The sequence below is a fragment of the Schistocerca americana genome, chromosome 5, assembly GCF_021461395.2.
Source record: "Schistocerca americana isolate TAMUIC-IGC-003095 chromosome 5, iqSchAmer2.1, whole genome shotgun sequence".
Lineage (NCBI taxonomy): Eukaryota > Metazoa > Arthropoda > Insecta > Orthoptera > Acrididae > Schistocerca > Schistocerca americana.
Genome location: NC_060123.1, coordinates 655,044,887 through 655,050,953, shown reverse-complemented (window position 1 = coordinate 655,050,953; position 6,067 = coordinate 655,044,887). Strand labels below are relative to the sequence as shown.

The following is a 6,067-nucleotide window of genomic DNA, read 5'->3' as shown; positions in this document are numbered from 1 at the left end:
GCAAGAACGGGTCAACGACGACTGAAGAGAATCGTTCAACTTGACAGAACTGCAACTCTTCCGCAAATTGCTGCAGATTTCAATGCTGGGCCATCATGAAGTGTCAGCGTGCGAACCATTCAACGAAACATCATCGTTATTGGCTTTCGGAGCCGAAGGACCACTCGTTTACTCTTGATGACTAAACGACACAAAGCTTTACTCATCGGCTGGGCCCGTCAACACCGACATTGGACTGTTGATGACTGGAAACATGCTGCTGTTTGGACCAGTCACGTTTCAAATTTTATGGGGCGGATGGACGTGTACAGGTATGGAGACAGCCTCATGAGTCCAGGGATCCTGCATGTCAGCATGGATCTGTAATGGTGTGGGGCGTGTAAAACTGAAGTGATATGCAACCCCTGACACGTCTAGATACGATTCTGACAGGTGACAGGTACGTAAGCATCCAGTCTGATCACCTGCATCAGTTCATGTCATTTGTGCATTACGACGGACTTGGTCAATGCGAGCAGGACAATGCGTCACCCGGAACGTCCAGAATGGCTACAGAGTGGCTTCAGGGACACTATTCTCAGCTTAAACGCTTCCGCTGGCCACCAAACTTCCCAGACATGACCATTATTGATCATATCTGGGATGATTTGCAACGTGCTGTTCAGAAGATATCTCCAACCCCTCGTTCTCTTACGGATTTATGGACAGCCCTGCAGGATTCATGGCGTCAGTTCCCTCCAGCACGACGTCAGACATTAGTCGAGTGCATGCGACCCCTTGTTGCGGCACTTCTACAAGCTCGCGGGAGTCCTACACGATGTTAGGCAAATGTACCAGTTTCTTTGGCTCTTCAGTGTACCTTCACAGTGCAGCTGATGGCAATACCTTTGAGAATTTATATAATAGCCAGTAACCACCTAACCTCCGATTATTTCTTTAAAGAATAGAATCGCTCCGTTTTAAGAAAAAAAAATCGTTTGTGTCACAGATCAATGTTAGTGACGTCACATTTCCTGAATTATGTGTCATACACTGTCATAATTTTAAGTATACATTCATTGGTACTGTATGCACAATATGTTGCGAGTGGATTTGTAAGTATAGGATTAATGAATTAAATAATACGTCATGCTTGGTGATAAAGTTTTCCAACATGAACAGAAAATCTGTGGTAACCGACAAAACTTTTCCTTTCACAACTTTGTTGGAATCAGCTATAAAAAGTTTCGAAAAGCTTTTAAATTATGTGTAAACTTTGTTGGAAGTCTCTAAAGATTGTCAAATTCTGGATAGTTATAGTATGGTTAATTTGTACACTGTGAGTTACGCTGCTTCAGAATATAAACACAATTTTAGCTTTAATACATGACTAAGTGTGTTAAATCTTCACCGTACGATTTTTGAAATTTTCAGTTCGATCAAGGAGTGTCTAAAATACCAAAAACCCAATTTTTGTTCTCCCTGGAAGCCATTAGGAAGGCAACCTGCAACTAGTATTGGGCGGTATTAGCCGTTTAGTATTGTGCACTGGTATGCAAAACTTTAGGATGGAGGTAATTTTCACATTTGGTGTGACTGCCAAGTAACATAGCTCGATTAAACTTTGATCACACATAGTAAGGACTGTTATAGTGTAGGTAACAGAAAGAAAAATGCAATGAGACGAAGAGAAATACTTTTATTGATGGATCAAATGGCTCTAAGCACTATGGGATTTAACAGCTGAGGTCATCAGTCCCCTAGACTTAGAACTACTTAAACCTAAGGACAACACACACATCCATGCCCAAGGCAGGATTCGCACCTGCGACCGTAGCAGCTGCGCGGTTCCGGACTGAAGCGCCTAGAACCGCTCGTTCACAGAGTCCGGCCACTTTTATTGAAAGAAAATAATCACTCTGAAGTCATCGTGATTCATGGAAATTCCCTGATATTACAAAAGCGGCGACATGGTTCTTAATAGCGTATGTGATCACTGGTCAGGGCAATGCATGCTTTGAAAAGGCTCCCGCGTAAGGATTTGTTGTGCAGGACATTCCATTCGTCCACTTGCACGGCTGTCAACTACGGGATGGTCACTGGTGCATGTGGACTTACTGCAATGCTTTTGCCTGAAGCATTCCACATGTGGTCGGCGAGAGTTAAGTCGGGAAGCGGGCCGGTCAGTCCAATCGAAGAATATCCTCCACCTGCAGTTCACTGTGTGGTCGCACAAGGTCATCCAGAAAAATGAAGTCAAGGCCGAATGCATCCCTCAAAAGACGCACGTGGGTAAGAAGTGCAGTACCACAATTACATTGACTGGTAAGTGTACCGTCTTCAACAATTTGGTGGTCAGCACCTTCGAAGACGGTACAGTCATTAGTCTACCTTTCTCGTGACCATGTACATCTTTTCAGGGGTGCATTTGGTGGCAAATATCATTTTTATGGACTGCAAATTGCGACCACACCAAACAGCGCAGGTGGAGAGCTCTTGGAACAAGCGCATTTTTAGCGAATGGACTGGCCTGCCGTTCCCACTACTTAAATATCATGCGTGGCATGTGTTCCACGACCACATGTATCAACGACCATCCAGCAGTTGGTAACCGTGCTGGTGGAGCAATGGAACGCACGACCTCAAGAACTCCACACGACTCCTGTGACCAGAAAGGGAGCACGTTGCCGAGCATGCATTATCGCCCAAGATGGTCAGACATTCTATTAAAAACCATGTTCCGCCATTTGTAATGTCAAAAAGACATCATAAATCGCGGTGACTTTTGTGTAATTACTGTCTTTGAATGAAAGTGTGATTTCTGTTCCTCTCATTCTCTATATCTTTCAGTTACCTTCTGTATTATACTGTAGCAGTTCTTTGTGAATTTAAGTTTCATCAGGCTATACGGTTTAGCAGTGACACTTAATGCGAAAATTACTTTTGTCCTTCAGTTTTGCAAACGGTGTAGTAATATATTACAAATTATATATTAATATAGTAATACGTGATATACATTGTAGTAACTATAATATCACATTATCTTCCTGGAAATAGCTGTTTCGCAGCTCCACTTCAGTGTTGCTATTTTATTTACTTACATGTAATTTCGGTGTGGCAGATCCGTTGTCAAGCGATCATTCTTGTAATTAGTCAAGTTGTCAAGCTGGAACCTAGCAACATCACTGGCCACAGTTGGACTAAAAGTGCCTCGAGATAAAATGAGAGAGTTTAGAATGCACACAGAAGCATACAGGCTGCCGTTTGTATCTCGCTCCATTCGCGAATGGAGTAGAAAAGGAAATCGATAACATTGGTACAATTGGTACAATTGGTACGTCATGCATTGTACGGTAGAGTAAGGAGTATGCACGCTGAATTAGTTTCATTTCGTGAGCGCTTCACAACATCGACAATAGGCTTTCGGTAAATGATAGTAGGCGGAGTGGCTCTTAATGCTGTTATATTCAGATATTAAAGCACGTGAGTATATTTTCATCGTTCAATGAGCTTTCTTACCGTTACTTAAAAGCCCTTGAAAAGACGAGTTAGTTGAAACTTTTTGCAAAAGTATCGGAAAAGTGTGTAAAGTTGAAATGCTTGGCGTCACAAATCGGCTGTTTCGGTGTAATCAGTCCCAAAACGGGCTCTCATGTTGGGCTCCACAGTTGTATCTAGCGTTCCGGCTATTTTCTTAATTTCCACAAAACTGTTCATTTAAAAATGGCCATCTACATATTTGAAATAGTTTTCCTACACTGGTTCTGATACGCTAGCTGCTATTTACAAGACCGTCAGTTCAACCTGAAGTAAGAGACCCCACTACGCTGAGTTTACACCGCAATAGCCGATTGCGGCCGTCCTGCTTTTCAACTTTGACACATTCCTCGGATAGTTTTCCGGAAATTTTCAACGATGACGTTAACGAGCATTGTATCACTGGACTCGTCTATCACAAGACCCGTCTCTTCAAGTGCTTTGGAATGCAGTTAAGGTATATATCGTTCCATTAGAAAGTACATACTTGCTGAAGTATACAGGTCGATTCAGGAGATAACACATCAAATTACGTGCCGCGCTGCCTGTGAAACTTTAGTTACTCCACCCTTTGTGTGTAGACTGGATTGGCTGGAAGTTACTGTTATCACACAGAACTGGACTTGGTCGAGAAAAATTGTTCTCTCTAGGAGATTTGATTTTGATTGGTGTATTAATAGAATCATCATGTGTTAACAAAACAACGTAGTTTCAGAATAAAATATATTACGTTAGATTTTTACGAAGAAAAGGGCGGGGGATGGGGTATTTGGTATTATAGGATTTTTGACTATTTTAGGTGCAGACGAAAGGAGCGAGCAGATGGCAATGAAACAAGCAAATAATCATAATACACACATCTCCAGAAACCGACACTGTTAATCACTAAGGCTACATTCATTCCGAAATACCTAACGCAAGCGAGGCGTAAATTACGAAGTGATTAGCCGCATCCTTTTGCTTTTGTCATCTTTCCGTATATGTACGTAAGGCTACTGGTTAAGGAGTGTTTCGACAACAAGTGTATATCGGTGGTGGCTCACTGGTTCAAAAAAATGGCTCTGAGCACTATGGGACTAAACAGATAAGGTCATCAGTCCCCTAGAACTTAAACCTAACTAACCTAAGCACGTCACACACACCCATGCCCGAGGCAGGATTCGAAACTGCGACCGTAGCGGTCGCGCGGTTCCAGACTGTAGCGCCTAGAACCGCTCGGCCACTCCGGCCGGCTGGCTCGATGGTATCAAGGCCTTTCATTTCCGTGACTTGAACCCCCTGTTCTTCTGGGGATATTCTTTGATGTTTTGCAGTCTTGTTGATAGTGTCGATAAACTCCGGGAGAGCGATGTGGAAGGTTGTCAGTGGATTCGGAACACGCCTGGAATTTTTAAAGTTGAAAAGCCATCGATAAGGAGGCGTGGTGAAGCCTGCCTTCACATGAACGGTGACCAGTTGGCTCGTATGTTGTAATGTGTTTGTACTCAAGAGAATATCTGCAGTTTAGATTCTCGGTAACTCTTTTGCAAGGTGTTCGTATACTGACTTGTAATACTTCGTAATGAGAAACAACTTGCTTCGTGCCTCATGTTCATTAGGATTATTTTCTTTTTTCATTGTCCTATAGTCACCCCTTTCGTTCATACCTTTAACAGTCGAACAAAGTGTAAACGTGTAGCATAAACAGTTGGAGTGTACTGTGTTACTACCTTCCCTCGTTGCTTGTCACGCGTGGACAAGATGGCGCCTAGACTGTGGCCACGTCTTCAGTTCGCTTTGCTACGTAATAAATATGGCACTAGCCAAAGGCCTTGCCACAGTGGTAACCCCGGTTCCAGTCTGATCACCGAAGTTAAGCGCTGTCGGGCTTGGCTAGCACTTGAATGGGTCACCGTCCGAGTCTACCACGTGCTGTTGGCAAGTGGGATGCACTTAGACGTTGTGAGGCAAATTGAGGAGCTACATTGATTGATGAGTAGCTGCTCCGGTCACGAAAACTGACAACGGCCGCCAGAGCGGTGTGATGACCACATGCCGCTCCATATCCGCATCCGTTGATGCCTAGGGGCTGAGGATGACACGGCGGCCGGTCGGTAGCGTTGAGCCTTCAAGGGTTGTTCGGAGCTGCAAAGATGAACACTGTACAGTAGTTAAATGTGGTTTAGTCACAACGTCGAGGTCGCCTTGGCGCTGTACGTAAGGCAAGTTACTAATGCCCTGCAAGAAATCGTAGAATTATCAATAGTCAGCATTAACATGCCACGTCACTAGGTCCAGTTACGATCCAATTTAATGTGGCGAGCACTATTCCCTTGTATCGCAAGCATCGCGAAAAACGGTTCCGTGTGTAGCCGCTAAGACTTTCTGTTCAAGTAGTTAAACGTGTGGACGATGATGAAACGTGCAAGGGAAACGTTAAAGTTTAGTACACGTGGTATATGCAAACTGCAGTAGGTCAGTTACGATGCTGAGCGGAGCGAGATTCAAATAACCACCGAAAAGAAAACCAATAAGAAAAGGGTCAACTGACGCAGTGGATAAATCTGTTTTT

At 43.7% G+C, this 6,067-nt stretch overlaps 1 pseudogene; it reads left to right on the top strand.

The window, feature by feature from the left end:
• Positions 1-5,317: 5,317 nt before the first annotated feature.
• LOC124616804 lies at positions 5,318-5,436 on the top strand (annotated as a pseudogene).
• Positions 5,437-6,067: the final 631 nt, after the last annotated feature.